The sequence below is a fragment of the Oncorhynchus mykiss genome, chromosome 8 (assembly GCF_057628025.1).
Source record: "Oncorhynchus mykiss isolate SJ-2025 chromosome 8, ASM5762802v1, whole genome shotgun sequence".
Classification (NCBI taxonomy): domain Eukaryota; kingdom Metazoa; phylum Chordata; class Actinopteri; order Salmoniformes; family Salmonidae; genus Oncorhynchus; species Oncorhynchus mykiss.
The window spans coordinates 65,179,887-65,199,019 of record NC_143029.1 but is presented as its reverse complement, the minus strand read 5'-3'; the positions used below and the strand labels follow the sequence as shown (position 1 = coordinate 65,199,019).

Below are 19,133 nucleotides of genomic sequence, written 5' to 3'. Positions count from 1 at the left end.
AATATCATGTTTTAAACATCTTAATTGTTCCTTCATTACCTTGATTGTGTCTATTCTACATTTAAACTGAGATGTTAAATGTTTAACTAAAGTTTGGTATGATTTTATTTGATCAATAATAGAGAAAATCCTGAATTAATCAATGAATCTCAATTCAGGATTGAATCTCATCTTCCTTTGTGTAACTGTCATAGTGAAACTCCAGACCCTGGTTGACAGGCAAAGGCATGCTAACAATCAGAATATCAACAGATGGAAAGTCTGTGAGGTGTTGGTGCTGTGTTGGGTTGGGGTTAGTTTAAGATAGCAGGGGAACCGACAACCCTGCCCGGGGATGGTTGATGTTCTGCACCACCTGGGTTGGCAGTCCAGACTAAGGCCACCATAAAGTCTCCTCTGGAGGATAGAAACAGAGTGAGCTCTGTGGGGCAGGCTGGGGAGCAACATGTATGTCTCTCCCTCCTAGAGAGACTGACGAGCTTGGCCCTGCAGCCACTAACACAGGCAGGTCTGTATTGGCTGCTGCTGCTGCACTGGGGCTATTCAGGTGGTGGTGGAAGGGTTGGAGGGAGAGGAAGGGGGGTGAGCAGGGAGGGAGGGAACCGGGTGGGGGGTTCATGGCAATGGGAGATTACAAGGATTGGAGTTTTAAACTGAGAGACCACCAAAGAAGCCCAACTGAAACACCACTAATTACTGACACTGTGCTCCTCCTCGCTGTGACCCCCCCACCCCCACACCTCAACCACCCACATCCTCTGCCTGCTTCCCCGCGACCTCGACCGCAGCCCCCCCAAATAGCCTCTGCTTTGTAAACAAGCACTCCTACATGCAAACAAAGGGGCCAAAAAATGCAAGTGCCTTCTTTAACATGCCAGGGATTTGCTAATCCCCTCGTACATTTTTTTTATGTTGCGAAATAATTGCCATTTCTTTATTTTCCTATTTTCTCTCTTTCTTTCTTTCTCTTTATGCGTGCACTAACTCGGACATGAGGGTACCCCCGCTGGCTCAGGCCTCCCTGTCTTTAAGAGAGACTGTGCTAAAGCCCAACTCTGCCAGATAAAGCTCTTCCCCAGGATTTGAGGATGTCTGAATTTAAAATAACAGGGTCCTTTTCTACTTCTCAGTGGCCTCTCTCCTGCGATTCATGTCATGCTTGCAGTTTTCAATCACCAGCCAGGACATCCTTTCAACCAGCCAGCACGAGTGAAAATACTTTAATTAAAAATGTCTCCCAATGCTAGACTGAAAAAAAAAAAAAAAAAAAAAAAAAAAACGATTCATAGTAGGTTTACATGGTAAGCAATCCACCCACAATTAATAGTTGAATATGACACTTTAAAAAAGGTAGAAAACTGAGGTAAAAGTTTTTATTTTATTTTTTTAAATCCACTTGTGAGTTATATGAAGGAAGTGAAATACGTTGTTGCTGAGAATCTAGTTACAGCATAGTTTAACCATGTATATTAATCACCTATGTGTTTATGTATGCCATTGTAAGCGTGCTCTGGTTCACTGCACACCAATGGACATTGTCAACATAGTGTTCTCTGTTTCCCCCACATATCACATAAAACAAGCCTCAGGCAGTCAGTCCCCTCCTCGCACTGCAGCCCACCCAAACACAAACACGGTTGCTTTACTCTCCTTGTGGGAACCAAACAACTGATTCCCATTCCAAATCCTATTTTCCCTAACCCTAACATTTAACCTAACCTAACCCAACCCCAAACCCTAACTCCTAATTCTAATCCTAAACCTAAAAAAGCATTTTGCTTGTGGGGACCGGTGAAATGTTCCCACTTGTGCAAATGTTCCTTGTTTTACTATCCCTGTGAGGACTTCTGGTCCCCACAAGATAGTAAAACCAAAAGACACACATACTCCGGAGTCATCCATACACTCTGGCCTCTAAAACCTAATGGTTCAACTTTGTGGTTTAAAACTATACTGGGCATAATTGGAGAAGGGAGTTTACTACCCGGTCTTTTCCAAATGGAAATAACAGTGTGTGTGTTACACTGCTTTCTCTCTACCATAAAGTGTCATCTGTGACTACCTGGTAAAATGTCCTGGGATCACAGATTCTGAAGTCTAAGGACACAGTGGTAGAAATAGTCCAGACCTGTATACAGGAGGCTCTACTCACCCCTCCTCGATGGTGACTCCGTGCATGATGATGGAGTTGGTTACTTTGACCTTCTCTCTGACGGTGGTGGACGCGCCGATCATTGATCTCTTGATGGATGCCTTGTCTGAGATTTGACAGGATGCTCCTATTATGCTGTCAGCACCAATCTGGCAGACAATAACCAGATGTGGTAGAACGAAGTCAGGAAAAAGAGATCATAAGCCGAAAAGACCACACCAGAATGTACACTTCCCTCTGTTCCCTTCATACACTACTATATTAGTCAAATTTCCAGTGTAAAAATCAAACTCTTACACACACACACATACACACACACACACACACACCAAAAAAAGAAACGTCCCTTTTTCAGGACTCTGTCTTTCAAAGATAATTCGTAAAAATCCAAATAATCTAGATCTTCATTGTAAAGGGTTTAAACACTGTTTCCCATGCTTGTTCATGGGAAAGAACCATAAGCAATTAATGAAAATGCACCTGTGGAACGGTCGTTAAGACACTAACAGCTTACAGACGGTAGGCAATTAAGGTCACAATTAAGAAAACTTAGGACACTAAAGAGGCCTTTCTATTGACTCTGAAAAACACAGGGTCCCTGCTCATCTGCGTGAATGTGCTTAAGGCATGCTGCAAGGAGGCATGAAGACTGCAGATGTGGCCAGGGCAATACATTGCAATGCCCGTACTGTGAGAAGCCTAAGACAGCGCTATAGGGAGACAGAACGGACAGCTGACCGTCCTCGCAGTGGCAGACCATGTGTAACAACACCTGCACAGGATCGGTAAATCCAAACATCACACCTGCGGGACAGGTACAGGATGGCAACAGCAACTGCCCGAGTTACACCAGGAACGCACAATCTCTCCATCAGTGCTCAGACTGTCCGCAATAGGCTGAGAGAGGCTGGACTGAGGGCTTGTAGACCTGTTGTAAGGCAGGTCCTCACCAGACATCACCGGCAACATCGTCGCCTATGGGCACAAACCCACAGTCGCTGGACCAGACAGGACTGGCAAAAAGTGCTCTTCACTGATGAGTTGCGGTTTTGTCTCACCAGGGGTGATGGTCGGATTCGTGTTTATCGTCGAAGGAATGAGCGTTACACCGAGATCTGTACTCTGGAGCGGGATTTATTTGGAGGTGGAGGGTCCGTCATGGTCTGGGGCGGTGTGTAACAGCATCAGCAGACTGAGCTTGTTGTTGCAGGCAATCTCAACACTGTGCGTTACAGGGAAGACATCCTCCTTCCTCATGTGGCACACTTCCTGCAGGCTCATCCTGACATGACCCTCCAGCATGACAATGGTCCTACATCTGTAAGAGGTGTAGTTGCCAAATGTCCCCAACTGTTGAACAGGACAAGAGGAGCTGAGGGCCTCTGCTAGTGGCCTCCTCTGCCTCTTATGCTCCTTAATCCCCTATGACACACACTTAAAGCATCTTCCCTCATAGACAACTAACAAGAATAGCATCTGACTAACCAAAGCACACTCACTCTAATGGCATCCTCAATCACAACGCTCATTCTACTACAACCTGCTAATGACTCAGATGCAGTCCGAAAATACACATCGTACCAGACATCTAAGAGAACCACCCATCTAGCTACTAGGCTAGCTACACACCAGACAGCGCACAGATATCGCTGCTGATGGATGGACTGCAGGCTCATCAAACAGCTTCGGGGCCTGGAACACAAGACAATAAGGTATACATGTTCATAGAAGAGGATAAAACAATAATGCCAGTAATGTACAGGGAGCATGGTCCTCACCAGATAAAAGGTAATGTTAATCACATCTAAAAGTTGTAAGCTAGGGTTACTAACAGAGCAGGCTATTAGTTTGATGTGGCAGGTAAAGAAAGCAGTGTACGAGAAGAGCATGCTAGCCATGAAGCAGTCAGAAACAGATGAATACATGTTCAGTACATCTAGTTTCACTCTCTCACTTAGCAGGCGATTGGCTTCGATGTAGGCCGCTAGCGTGTTGACGCGGTAACACATGCCCTCGTCCATGATGTGCACGTAGCAGCGCAGGAGTCCTCCGTGGTAGGCCTCAGTCATGTCCCCACGATGGTCATTCCAACAGGACCTCTCCCGGGTTAGCTGCAGCAGCACCTCATCCCTGGACCAGATCTGAATCTCTACACACACAGACAGCAGATACACACAGTTGAGTGTGTATGTGTGTGTGTGCATGAGGTGAGTTACAACCTAGCTATGGAAACTCTCTTCAAATGTTCAAGTATGGTTTCATTACCTACGTTTGCATTGCCATCCTTTTTCTTAAGCTTTTGATCAGCTTCATCGTTGACATTCGGAGAGGTCATGGATTTAGAGAACTGTTTGCGGACGAGATACGGGACTAACTCTCCCCGAATCGAAGAGACAGATCTTTGAGAGAAAAATACAATACTTACTCAGTTGTTGAAATTCACTGAAAGTAAAAAATACATTTTACTCTCATGAAGTCTAACATTTGACCCCCAACTCTTTTGAAAAGTAATAGCATAGAATCAGGACAACATTTGACCGTGGCAATTGACCTGCATGCGGACCCCTGTTCTACTCATAATATTTATATTTTGATTCAGGTATTTCCTCATGACCAATCAAAACGATAGAAGTAGGAAGTAGGGAGAGGGGGGTGAGAAGGGGGGAAATGCCTTTGAGTGTACATAGCTAATGTCCATGCACTGAACGCTTTCACAAGTTCTAGGCCCATCTCTGCTCATGAGGGTTACCGCTAACCAGAAAACAAAGAAATAACCACGATCATTTCACAGTGTACACGTTCATGGGTTTCCTAACAGGTTAAAAAAGATTAGGCTGAATCATGGTTTCAAACTACCATGTAAGCCCGGTAGGCAATTTAACTTTCTCCTCCTTCTCCGCTCTCCTGCACTCCACTCAATGTCCCTCTCCATCTCTCACTCTCTTTTTAGTTTCTTTTAAGGGAGATTAGAATTTCCATCTGAATGCAGAGAAAGAAACAACAGTTACTCTGTCCATTTTTCTCCTTGAGCGCTCCACAGCAGAGCAGCTTCAAGAGGGAGAGATAGAGAAAGAGATGGAGAGAGAGAGAGAGGTAGAGAGAGAGAGGGGGAGGGAGGGAGAAAAAGGGGAGAACATGGAAAAAAAGGGGGACAAAAAGAAAGTCCACCTACTTTGATGCGGGAGAGAAAGAAATAAGCGGTTAGTGCTTTTGAGGTCTCCCGAGTCTGGGTGGCAGATAACATTAAATTATATTTATATCAGGATGACTGGTGAATTCAAATGTTAAAGCAATGGGAAGCAGCAGGAACAAGCGTCTGCAATGCAGAGTATTTATGCAAACTACCAGTAGAAAATTCCTATTTGGAGGGAAAGTGGGCCGAGTGAGTGAGTCAATGCACTCCCCAATTAATGCCACCTGCACTTATTTTCAACACCACTTAAAGGAGCTGTTGGGTCTCCTCACAATGCCAGTTTAACAAGCACAAAAGGGACGGGGGGACTAACTGGGGTACTGGACTGGGGGGTGGGTGGAGGAAGAGGTTGTGCTGCTGCTTTTTGGTCTTGCTGGAGTTGGCGGGAGGGGGGGGGGGGGGCAGTTTGGTGGGGGCTAGCAATTACTAGACCCATTTCTCATTCAAGCCCTGTTCTGTCCCCCTCCCAGTTCTGAAGTATCCCCTGCCTAGGATGTATGGGCAGGAGAATGTGAGTAGATGAATGCAACACCACTAGAAATATAGGCTACATCAATAGGATGTACATTTATCAAATTGGGACACACTTCAACTAAGTGGTCTAAGCATCTAACAGTGCCTTCAATTGATTGGCCTTGATTTTAAGGATCCAGTACATCTTTTAAATTGTGGACCATTTGATCTGGTGGTGACCACAGAGATCCATTAAATGACTTCAATATGTTGGAAGATACATGTCAGTCTATGGTGGTGGTCCTATTATATACGGTAACCCAGAAAAGTACAGTGGGCAATAAACAGACTTTCTGATTGGCCCAAAGTGATTGCAGTTTAATAGAAAACCAGAAGTATGAGGAAGTGAGATGATCAACACAGTTGTGATTGAGGTGTACCTCTGACACTAACGCACAAGGGGGCTAAAAGCCTAATAAACTGCTGAAGTGGCACATTGTAAAACAAATTAACACCTGACAAGAATACCTACCAGCCTCAAAGCCTTTCTATAGTCACAGCCTGTTCTCAAATTCAACACGCATGAACCTTGGCAAAAAAGGTGCTATTCAATATTTCACCTGTGTATAGCAATGCACTGTATTCACATTTATGTGGATGGTTATCGGTAGCTTTACAAACTAATTTGATATACATTAAACATAAAACACGAGCACATTTGTGAGAAAATGACATGCACAAAGGCTACATCCCAATGGTACCCTATTCCCTACACAGTGCACTACTTTACAGGGAATAGGGAGCCATTCAGGAAGCAAGCAAAGTAAAATGGCCTCACTTGTTATCAGCCAGGAAGTCAACCACAGACTTCTTCAGGCAGTACAGGTGGGCGTCCACAAGGCCAGTTTTGATGTGCATAATTGGATGTCTGAATGAAAGAGAGAGAGACAGACGGAGGGGGTAAATCAAATCACATGTTAACTAAAAAGCCAGTGAAAACGGGGATGTTTTAGATTGCATTACCTCTATCACTGTGTCGTAACATAGTAGTTGTTATAGAAACATTGTACTAACATGTCTTATCACATACTCTAGCAATTGGTTTGGAGTTGAGAGCGATTTTTGCTATCACCCAAGAGGGCTAAGGATTATTCCCTATTTCACTTCTGTAAGTCAACTGTTAGAGTAATAACAGTGTTACGACACAGGTTTAAGGGGAACTGTAACTGACTGCTGAGAACACAGGTGGTGCCAGTACCACAGTTAATGTCACTGTTCATGGCACAACACACTATAAAGTATCCTGTAGCAGACACTGAGGCACCAAGCCTCTTTCTTTACATGAGCAAAACCACTTTTTGTTTTTCTTCTCCAGATGTTTTTTTAATTAGATGACAAAGAGTAAAAATAACTACAGTCTTTAATTTAGCTTTTCATTCTACCTCCTTAATTACTCTGTTGAAAGCAGTATGTGACAGAACAGAACATCTGTTATGATTAAAAAAAAAGAGGTGATATAACAGTCCTGCATCTGTGTATTGTCCCCTGCCAGCCTCTGTCCACAGGCCCCCTGCCCCAGAAACATGGCTGTCATGGCAACCGTGTCCAGTTTGAACTGCAGTGAGTGCTGCGTTAACTTGTCAGATGCCAACACCAGCGGACCCCCCAATTGTTTTACAGCCTGCAATGCTCTGGGTATAGATCCTCTGTGTTCAGGCAGGGCAGGCTGCTATAGAGCCCAGGGCTAAAATGGCAACCTATTTCCTTGATAGTGCACTACAAGTAGTGCACTACAATAGGCAATAGGGTGCCATTTGGGACATAGCCCAAAGGCGGCTGCCTGCCCTGGAGGCTAGTCTAATTCATCTGAGAGCAGCAGCAGCCAGGCTGTCTGAGTGATGTGGGAAGTCTCTGAGTTGCAGCTGAAGGCAAACCAAAGGTTGCTGCACCAGGCAGGAAGAAAGAGATGGGAAAAACTCACAGGATCAGAGATTGTGGTGGTATCGTGTAGAAACGCTTTAATTGAGAATAATTGCTGTTTGGGTTTTATTTTTGAAGTCCTCGGGTAAAATGATCATGATAATATAACGTTCTATACTTGCCGAATGGTGGTTAGTTACAGAATTAAATCTAAGCCTACAGTCGACATTGCCTACAGAAGCCAACATCAATTCTCTAAGACAGTGATGTCAGTTAGCAAAGCTAGCACAGTAGATATGACCATGGTGAAAGCAGAACTCATCCTGTGAGAAGGCCTCTGTAAGCACTGCTCACATAAAGTGGCCAGGAGACCCGACTCCATAAACAGTTCCTTGGACAGAACCAAGGCCATGGATCATAAAAGGCCATATCCATACACTCACTAGTCTATATTCTATATGACCTCTGGATCAGAGCACCAGGTGAAACAAATGAAACCTCCACCTAACACCCACCATGATCAGAGTGGTGAAGCACCACCATAACAAACCGGCTATCCAACCTGCCTGGTGGTGTCACATTCAACTGAGCCCCCCATACCCCCCCGTCTCCCTTTAATGTGACATTTATGAAGCGAAACCATAAGAAAACCATCTCATCTCCGGGGCGTTATGTGAGAGCCTCCCCTCTCCGCCTTTTCTTGGGTGAAGAATGCAATTTGAAACATTGAGAATAAGTCAGGAGGTCTGTTTGGCGATGCAGATTTCAGAACCAGATGCTGGGCCGTATAAATCACGTTGTGAGGGGGAGGAGGGTAAACAGGCAAGAGGTAAATTATGACAACTTTGAGCCATTCCATTAACCAGCTCACAGAGGGGCCATGTGTGGAATCCACCAACAAGAGGCTGAAAACAGAGACAGGAATATTCTAGCACATCACACCACCCACATGTGGTCCCAATGTGGTCCTCCGGTCCACACACAGACCAGAGCAAACAGGTTGTCATATCCTGTGTGTGTGTGAACTGTACGCCAAATGCAGATGGAAGTAAATGAGATTTATAGGAACACCCAGCATCTGACATCCTTGTTTGGCACCTGTGGGGCCGGGCAGGCAGGGAGGGAGGCCAAGCAGGAGAGATACCCAGGGATCAGTGTACGGTGGATGGGGGTCAGGTGTGGTGTGGCGAGGATGGGAGTGGTTGGGGTGAGGGTCGACAAGTGCCCTTTATGGAGCAGGACACCATGGTTAAACACAAGCAGGAGCGGCTACAGGCCTAGTCTGTCCGTCCAATGGGACGGCCTACATGCTGATGGAAGGATCCCCATTTGGGTGATCATTTTGGTAGAAATACAATACACATCGTTTGGCCATAAGCCACTGCATTTCCCAGACACAAGTCTAATGTGTGATTCCTGGTAGTCTAGGGGGCCTGGCTGATGAGTGAAACAGAACATTGTTGCAAAACTCCTCAGGCTATGGTGATTCACTCCCAAGCGTTATGACTGACTACTAAAAACCTCAGCATGTAGTAGGATCTACCTCCTAAATGAGCACATTCCACATGGCAGCAGTGCTGTGAGGTAATAGTACTTGTGCTTCTCTCTGAGGGGACACTGCTAACTGCTGTTCTGGACCTAGTCTGTGTCAACACCACTGCAAGGCCCAGACAAATTTGCTCACGCATCCAGCTACATTTCGCTTTACTATAAAGACCTTGGCTCTTTGTCCTCTCTCATGTCTGAGCACAGAAGGTAAATACAAACGGCCCCAAAATGTCCAGACTTGGGTAGTTAGCTAGGAAAATGTGCAGTTAAATGTATAGATTCCCTGCCATCGGACAATACATTGACGCTATTTAAAGAGAGGAATGTTTGAGGAGTGTGCTTCATGGCACACAGGGGACAAGACACATACTGTATTACTAGTTTTGCAATGGTACTACATTCTTCAAATATATTTAGTGTTGCGGGAACCAGGTACTGTAGACCTCAAGTGATTGACCAAATCCATGGTTTCATCCGGAAAGAGAATTAAACTATTTTAGCGTAGCTTAATCATGACGGGCCTAGGTGCCCCCCAAAAATTAAGGGCCCCTGTCACCACCCATATTTTCCTTAAAATGTTAATAATTTTGTTGGTAAGGCTGTGTGTTAATATTACTAAGCATTGTAACAGCAGAGCAGAAGCTAATCTACGGGCACATTTGAAGCTGTTACCAAAGAAGCCGCAATATAGCCAATACATTCAGCACCATGGACGGTGGTCAGAAATGAACCCGTAGAAGTCGATCAGCACCAAGGAAAGCACAAAGTGGTCAAAAACACCCGATTTTATCTGTAAATAATAGGCAATAGTCAATATTATAAAACCTCATCATGAAGATAAATCTCTTGACCCAGTACATGCTCGCTGAGGTTTTACACGGTGGCAAAACTGACATACCGCTATTTCAAATGATCTGCCTCCCGCACAGGCCTATAGCAAAAACACCAGCAAATCAAATCAAAAGGAGCATTCAAACAGATTGCTTAAATGGCAGCATGCCTTTTAACAGTGTATGATACGTATGTGCGTATTGCTATTGTTCTTATAGCCTAGGTAAACGTATAGGCTATAATGACAATGAAATGGCTCAGCGGCCGTGCACCAGAACATGGTTTCAAAAAACAGATTGCTTGTCAATCTACGACTACGCTCAATGTAAATTAATCTCAATAAAGCCTGATTTATATAGGCTGTCTGGGTAGCCTGCCCTGTAAAAATCTAAGCTTACTCACTCATTTGATTGGTATTCGACAGGCCTTGCGCTCTGCAAAGTCGTTGACTATGGCATTAAAATCCATGGTCCTGGCCCTGGTGTTTTCAAATGGACAGAATGGCCAACTCACTCAGTCTTTCTTGCCACATGCTGCTCCTCAGGTATGATTGAATTATTTTCAGTTTGGAAAAGGAGTGCTTGGCACTGGCTACCGTTTTACAGGCAGAGTCATAAAAAGGAGCGTCGCTGTAACTACTTCCCCAAATGTAGCAGTGACTGAATTGTAATCCACAATGAGCGTCTTGGCCTGGTCTCTCATTGTAGTGTGCTTTGCAATTTCCTTCTTAAAACAGGCCATCAAAGAGATTAATTAGCCATGTAAGCTTGCTGATACACCTTTGCTGTAATGTTCAGCCAACCGCCTGGCGGTCTAGTGTTGGCCAGGGTAGTGGGATGGATGGAGTCAAACAGACTCGATGTTGCCCACAGACTTTTAAATCTGTTTGACAGCTGGTGGATAACGATGTCAAGGTTTGCATTAAAGACTTTGACTCTAAAACTACTCTCCCCATCACAGTCGTTCATCCTCGCATAGCTCATCAAAATGACGCCTCACCTTCCTTCTCCGAGTGTCTTCAAATGCGTTCTGATCTCCCCATTTGTCGGCAAGGGTCTTTGCAGTGACTATGGCCTTCGGAAAATCCTGTCGGAATCCGGACAGGACCTCTATCATGTCCTTGAGTAGGCTAACCGCTCTGTGCAGGTCTGCGTCTTTGGCCTGTAGCATTTTGGAGATGACGTTCACATTTTCTAAAACCTTAGTCTGCAGAACGACTAAATGCGGCATCCTCCCTCTCGTCCTTCTTAGCACTTAAAACTTCTTATGGCTTGGGGGCAGTATTTCGACGTCTGGATGAGAAGCGTGCCCAAAGTAAACTGCCTGTTACTCAGGCCCAGATGTGAGGATATGCATATAATTGGTAGATTTGGAAAGAAAACACTCTAATGTCTGTGTGTATAACAGAACTGATATGGCATGCGAAAACCTGAGGAAAATCCATCCAGGAAGTGGGATTTTTTTGATGTGGGTATTTTCAATGTAATGCCTATAGGGTTAGGACCCAGATTGCAGTTCCTATGGCTTCCACTAGATGTCAACAGTCTTTAGAAATTGTTTCAGGCTTGTTTTCTGAAAAATGAAGAAGAATGAGACCTTTCTGTCAGTGGACTGAGGAAGAATGCAGAGCTGGTTTGCGCGCATGACAGAGTGTGCACCCTTCGTTGTTTTTCCTTTCTATAGAATACGCTATTGTCCGGTTGAAATTGTATCGATTATTTAGACAATTGACCTGAGGATTAATTATAAAAATCGTTTGACATGTTTCCACGAACTTTACCGGTACTATTAGGATGTATTCGTCTACATGTTTTGACTGCCTTTGAGCCAGTGGATTACTTAACAAAAAGTGCAAACAAAAAAGAGGTTTTGGGATATAAACAGGGACTTTATTGAACATAACAAACATCTATTGTGTAGCTGGGACTCTTGTGACTACAACCATATGAAGATCTTCAAAGGTAAGTGATTCATTTTATTGCTATTTCTGACTTATAATTCCTTTACTTGGTTGTAAAATGTTTGTATGCTTTTGTAAGCGGGGCGCTGTCCTCAGATAATCGCATGGTATGCTTTTGCCGCAAAGCATTTTTGAAATCTGACAAAGCGGCTGGATTAACAAGAAGTTCATCTTTAAGATGTATAACACTTGTATTTTTTATGAATGTTTATTATGACTATTTCTGTATTTTGAATTTGGCGAACTGCAATTTCACCAGATGTTGTCGAGGTGGGTCGCTAGCGAGATATCTGTATCTCAGGGCGGCAAGGGACTCATATCTAGATGACCAGCGGGTGGGACACAATTGTTTTAGAGTTACATTTTCTTTTTCTGGTTCAAAATCAAATATACCACTCAACTCTTCTTTACGCTATGCCAGAAGGTGTATAACCGTATCATAAAACTGTTTAATCTCTGGCACATTTTTGAGTCGTTGAGAGCCAGGTTAAGATTATGTGCATTGCGCAGCGCACAAACGGCAAGCGGCTCTTTTTCGGATATTCTGGCCTGCACACCCGAATAGACCCCGCTCTTGTTAGCAGCTCCATCATACCCCTGTCCACGACATTTTGAAATATCCAGCCCATTATCCTCTATGCTGCCCAGGATTTTATGTTGAAGCTCAGCTGCTGATGTGTCAGCAGTGTCCAGAAATCCCAAAAACGACTCATGGTCAGATCTGTGGCGACATTATTTGCATCCCTTATCACTTTCACATAGCAATAAACTTGGCCTAACTGGTCAACTTTGGATACATCCGGTGTTGCGTTCATAATAATAGAAAAAAGAAAACAAGTGAGGCTTCCTGCACCCCTCCCTGAATGTCACACTTCCCACGCTCCAACACCTGTCGGCAGAGATTTGCTGCGTTACGCACGCCTCTCTCCATTTCTGCGTCAATAGTGCCATTGAGCTTCCATTGCTCATATACCAAACAGGCACCCATGTGAATCTGAGATGTCTCCTGACATGCCATTTTGGATGTTAGATGGCGCCAATCTCTCACCCCATTCACCCACGCATCAGAGAAGGGGCACTCCGTTCTCAGAAAAGCCAGCAAGGCTCACAATATGCGCAATCTAACTTGGCCGAATAACATAGCCATGTATGTGGTAATTTGATTCCAGCCTTGGTTGTAGTGGTGTAATACGACACGGAAAAAGACCGCCTTTTGTCATCTCTTGGGAATGGGCCAGTAGGCTTACATGAGCCTAATGCAATAACGTGCCGTTTAACTTTTGCATCCACATTTGTTGCATAATGCCCCATCAGTTGAATAGGTAAAAAGGTTGTCTGTCCCACTTCCACCTGTTTCCTCAGCCGCCACGATTCTAGTGTCGCCCTGCTCCTCTTCCTCCCCGCCCGGCCCGGGGATAGCTTGTCCGGCCTGGCTTGTGCTCAGGGTCATATCCGATGATACCTGACAGCCTGTATCCTCTGTCAAAGTTGCTTCTGTGGCACAATGGAACAGCTTGGCCTTGGCTCACTTGACCCGCTAAAAGCTGCTGCGATGATAATCCTACATCCTCTTCTGTCCTGCTACATTGCTTGTGCTAGCAATGGCTGCACATTAACTGCACTTGAAAAAATAATCTACAGTGCCTTGCGAAAGTATTCGGCCCCCTTGAACTTTGCGACCTTTTGCCACATTTCAGGCTTCAAACATAAAGATATAAAACTGTATTTTTTTGTGAAGAATCAACAACAAGTGGGACACAATCATGAAGTGGAACGACATTTATTGGATATTTCAAACTTTTTTAACAAATCAAAAACTGAAAAATTGGGCGTGCAAAATTATTATACTCAAATTCTGATACTGTACCTCCTTTGCTTTCTCATTTTTGGCCTTCCTCTTTTGGACTCCACTTTTGTGTTGATAAATTGCTGATTTTTAAATCCGTAATCTTCTATTCTCGACTTTCTTTTTTTAGTCCGTTATCTCTTGATAGCTAGCTCAACTGTTGCTTAAAACGATGACAGAAACAACAACGCTTTGGAGAGTATTTGCACAATGAATCCCAGAATGCATTTAATTACCTTAAGATGGTATTGAAACTATCGAATAATATGATTTATTTCGCAAATTAATTGTATTTATTGTCATCAATACACTAAAATATCATGCTGACTTATGTAGTGGCAAAAACCATTTTGTTGGTGAAACCATTAGTGGGTTCATTTATCATACCCTAGGTTAAAGACAGATCTTCTCGTCAAATTCTAGACGTGATGGACCGGCGACACCAATTAATACTTGGGCATGGTGGGGCGGTATTCAAATTACATAGGGGGCCCGCAGCTCCGGGCCCATGTACGTCGCGGGTCCTGGTGTAACCGCACCGGCTGAAGCTACGCCACTGTATGGTAGTACATACTGTATGAAGACTATGACTTCACCTCAGCTGAGTTTACAGTGGAAAGTGGAGCAACATTGTATGCGAGAGGAATCTGCAGGAGCCTTCACACTGTCAAATCAATTCAGGGGCCAACTCATATCACATGTGTAGAAGGTTTTCAGCTTCCATTTCAGCTCACATGTGGAAATGGGTAGTGATAGGTGTCACCACTCAGACAACTAGCATGGGAAAAACGTGGTGGTAATCTAGGACAGGGGTCAAGAACATGCAGTTTGAGGACTGCAAAAAAAAAACAAATACTGGTAAGATAACTGAAGAGATCGTTATATTTAAGGGCTGGATACTAACTTAAGATCCTAACACAAGACCAGCGTTTGTAACTTGCCCATTCGCATAACTCATGCATTGATATCAAAGGTCCCAGGTTAGCAGTACCACAGGACAGGACAGCAGCCCAGCATTCCCATTCCATATGTCACCCGGCCCATGTCTGTATAAATACAACGGCAGACAAGTAAAGACTCTGGAGACAGCTTAGACAAACAGCTTTCAGACGTCTAACACCGTGTTCAAACTTCCTACTCTCAGGAAAAAGAGGGTTAATGGGGGAAACGGAGTCAAAACAGACTTTTGACATCTTAGGCTGAAATAAGCGACAGTGTCGATACTTGGGTTAGCTTAATAAGAGTTAGGCTAGCCGGCAGCTTTGAGATATCATAAAGCTCACTACACCTCAGTCTCTCAATAAGTGGTCTAGTGCTCATTGACAACTTCTCTTTTAAAGCTCAACTTGGGTAGGTTTCAAATGTTTAGAAAATGCTAATAAAATTGTAGTCCTATACAAGATTTTTGAAGTTGTGCATGTTTGTGCCTGTTTATGTGTGGATACAATTTACGTCTTGGGTAGGCCTTGATGTTCAAATGTTTCCAATATACACAAGTATTTCAGCATGTAACATCCTGGTGTGTGTCTATACATGTGTGTGTTTTTATTTACTAGAGCTGGGCGATATGGACAATAATCATATTTGGACGAAATGGCCTGAATTGGTGTGATAATGATAAATAGAACGATACGTTTATAACAACGTGCACAACAGTTTTCATTTCATTAACCTTTAAACTACTAATTTGATGGTTGTAGCCATCAATTGTCCCAATAAAGGTCCAATGTGCCGTTTTTTTATCTCATTATCAAATAATTGTTGGGTAACAATTAAGTACCTTACTTTCTAGGAGTGGTTTGAGTGGGGAAGGGAAAACTAACTTATTAGCAGAGAGGTTTGGAACTCTTTCTTACTGGTCTATTAACTAATTTACCGTCTGGTGATGCAGACCAAAAAACTCCATCCCACCAAAACAGGCTGAGATTTCAGGTGGTCTTTTCAAACAGCTCTTACACTAAAAAGGGCATGAAAATCATGTTCACAATTTCACACTATTATTCCAACTAGTGTGGAAATACAGTGCATTTGGAAAGTATTCAGACCCGTTGACTTTTTTCCACATTTTGTTACATTATAGCCTCATTCTAAAATGGATACTCTTTTTTTTACCTCATTAAATCAACACACAATACCAGACAATGACAAAGCGAAAACAGGTTTTTATGAATTAACAAATGTATTACAAAATTAAAACAGAAATACCTTATGTAAATAAGTATTCAGACCATTTGCTTTGAGACTCGAAATTGAGCTCAGGTGCATCCTGTTTCCATTAATCATCTTGAGATGTTTCTACAACATGATTGAAGTCCACCTGTGGTAAATTAAATTGATTGGACATAATTTGGAAAGGCACACACCTATCTATATAAAGGCCACACAGTTGACAAACAGTGAGGTGGAAGGAATTGTCCGTAGAGCTCCGAGACAGGATTGTGTCGAGGCACAGATCTGTGGAAGGGTACCAAAACATTTCTGCAGCATTGAAGTTCCCCAAGATCCCAGTGGCCTCCATTCTTAAATGGAAGACGTATGGAACCACAAAGACGCAGTCTAAAGCTGGCCGCCCGGCCAAACTGAGCAATCCTGGGAGAAGGGCCTTGGTCAGGGAGGTGACCAAGAACCCGATGGTCACTCTGACAGAGCTCCAGAGTTCCTCTGTGGAGATGGGAGAACTATCCAGAATGACAACCATCTCTGCAGCACTCCACCAATCAGGACTTTATGGTAGAGTGGCCAGACGGAAGCCACTCCTCAGTAAAAGGCACATGACAGCACGCTTGGAGTTTGCCAAAAGGCACCTGAAGACTCTCAGACCATGAGAAACAAGATTCTCTGGTCTGATGAAACCGACATCGAACTCTTTGGCCTGAATGCCAAGCATCGCATCTGGAAGAAACCTGGCACCATCCCTACAATGATGCATGGTGGTGGCAGCATCATGCTGTAAAGATGTTTTTCAGTGGCAGGGACTGGGAGATTAGTCAGGATCGAGGGAAAGATGAATGAAGCAAAGTACGAGAGATCCTTGATGAAAACCTGCTCCAGAGCGCTCAGGACCTCAGACTGGCGGCGAAGGTTCACCTTCCAACAGGAAAACAACCCTATGCTTCGGGACAAGTCTCTGAATGTCCTTGAGTGGCCCAGCCAGAGCCCAGACTTGAATCCAATTGAACATCTCTGGAAAGACCTGAAAATAGCTTTGCAGCGACGCTCCCCATCCAACCTGACAGCGCTTGAGAGGATCTGCAGAGAAGAATGGGGAAAAACTCCCCAAATACAGGTGTACAAAGTTTGTAGTATCATACCTAAGAAGACTCGAGGCTGTAATCGCTGCCAAAGTGGTTCAACAAAGTACTGAGTAAAGGGTCTGAATACTTATGTAAATGTGATATTTCCGGGTTTTTTTGTACATTTGCAAACATTCCTAAAAAACAGTTTTTACTTTGTCATTATGGGGTATTGTGTATAGATTGATGAGGGGAAATAAACAATTGAATACATGTTATAATAAGGCTGTAACATAACAAAATGTGGAAATAGACAAGGGGTCTAAATACTTCCGAAAGCATTGTATATATAAATCACAGGAAAATCACCTTTTTGACTGCACAGCACAATCACCCATATTAGCAAACTTATTTCACTTCAAACTTGACATTTCTCTAGAATAGGTTACTTATCATAATGAACAATATCAGAAAAGGAATTATAATTGATTGAAATGGTCGGTGTCGATCATTTTTGGTTTATCGTCCCAGCTCTAGTATGTACATACATGCTTGCGTGTGTGTGTGTGTGTGTGTGTGTGTGTGTGTGTGTGTGTGTGTGTGTGTATCTCCACATTAGTGTGTGTGTGTGTGGCTGATTTCCTTTTGCAGGGAAGCGTGCTTGCAGCTGCTGCGGCCCCTCTCTTATTGGGCAGGATTTACAGTGGCTCTGGCTCCCTGAAGTATTTACGAGCTCCCAACAGACCAGCTCCCACAGCCCAGCCAAGAGCCCAGGACCTGAGTCCACAGCCCAATACCAGAACCCCAAGCACAGACCATAACCCAGAGCCAGACCTACACCCCAGAACCAAAGCCTAAGACCAGAGTCCATATTTACAGTGTCTCAGAGTAGGAGTGCTGATCTAGGACCAGGGACCATATCTTTAGTGTCAGAGTAGGAGTACTGATCTAGGATCAGGGGTCGCATCTATAGTATCAGAGTAGAAGTGCCCATCTAGAGGGCCTCCCGGGTGGCGCAGTGGTTAAGGGCGCTGTACTGCAGCGCCAGCTGTGCCACTAGAGACTCTGGGTTCGCGCCCGGGCTCTGTCGTAACCGGCCGCGACCGGGAGGTCCGTGAGGCGACAAACAATTGGCCTAGCGTCGTCCGGGTTAGGGAGGGTTAGGCCGGTAGGGATATCCTTGTCGCGCACCAGCGACTCCTGTGGCGGGCCAGGCGCAGTGCGCGCTAACCAAGGTTGCCAGGTGCACGGTGTTTCCTCCGACACATTGGTGCGGCTGGCTTCCGGATGCGCGCTGTGTTAAGAAGTTGTGTATCGGAGGACGCATGACTTTCAACCTTCGTCTCTCCCGAGTCCATACAGGAGTTGTAGCGATGAGACAAGATAGTAGCTACTAAACAATTAGAGACCAACGAAAGGGGTAAAATTTATTTTAAAAAGAAAATAAAAAAAAGAAGTGCCCATCTAGGATCTATAGTATAGTGTCAGAGTAGGAGTGCTGATCTAGGAAGTCCCCACCTGTCCACGTAAACTTATTACGATCTAGAAGGTAACAGTGATCCTATATCACTACTCTGAGATGCTGTGTGAATCCGGGGCCAGGGCCGCAGTCCAGGACCTGGTAGGGTGCTGACAGCTTTCACAGCCTTCCTATTGCAGCCCAGACATCATACACACATGCCACACTGGGGACGCAACATAATGCTAAAAAGTGGTTCATGATACGTTTTGCGCACACTAGTTCGCACCAGTATTTGATGATTATTGAGATAAGCAATTTATATATAAAAAAAAAAAGAATGACTATGGTGTTCCATCAGCTCTAAACAGCCTAATCCCAAGATGTATTTCATGGTGGGCAGTATATCTACAAGTATTTTACATCAATATGTCATTTTATCCATCTGGCCAGGTATACATGTAGGATTTAGGCTACACCTTTGGCATTTGAACAAACATTAATTCTGCTTGAAATCTTTTAAGACTTAGGGTGGTGA

At 44.1% G+C, this 19,133-nt stretch overlaps 1 pseudogene across 1 annotated transcript in view; it reads right to left on the bottom strand.

Moving 5' to 3' along the window:
• Positions 1-19,133, bottom strand: part of LOC110530316 (translation initiation factor eIF2B subunit gamma-like) — a 51,657-nt pseudogene that overhangs the window by 18,335 nt on the left and 14,189 nt on the right. Inside the window, exons 5-9 of the transcript XR_016482558.1 lie at positions 6,637-6,726; positions 4,418-4,551; positions 4,087-4,301; positions 3,782-3,844; positions 2,153-2,301 (exon numbers count right to left, since the gene is read on the bottom strand). The product of XR_016482558.1 is annotated as a translation initiation factor eIF2B subunit gamma-like (transcript). The remainder of the gene's footprint in view (positions 1-2,152; positions 2,302-3,781; positions 3,845-4,086; positions 4,302-4,417; positions 4,552-6,636; positions 6,727-19,133) is intronic.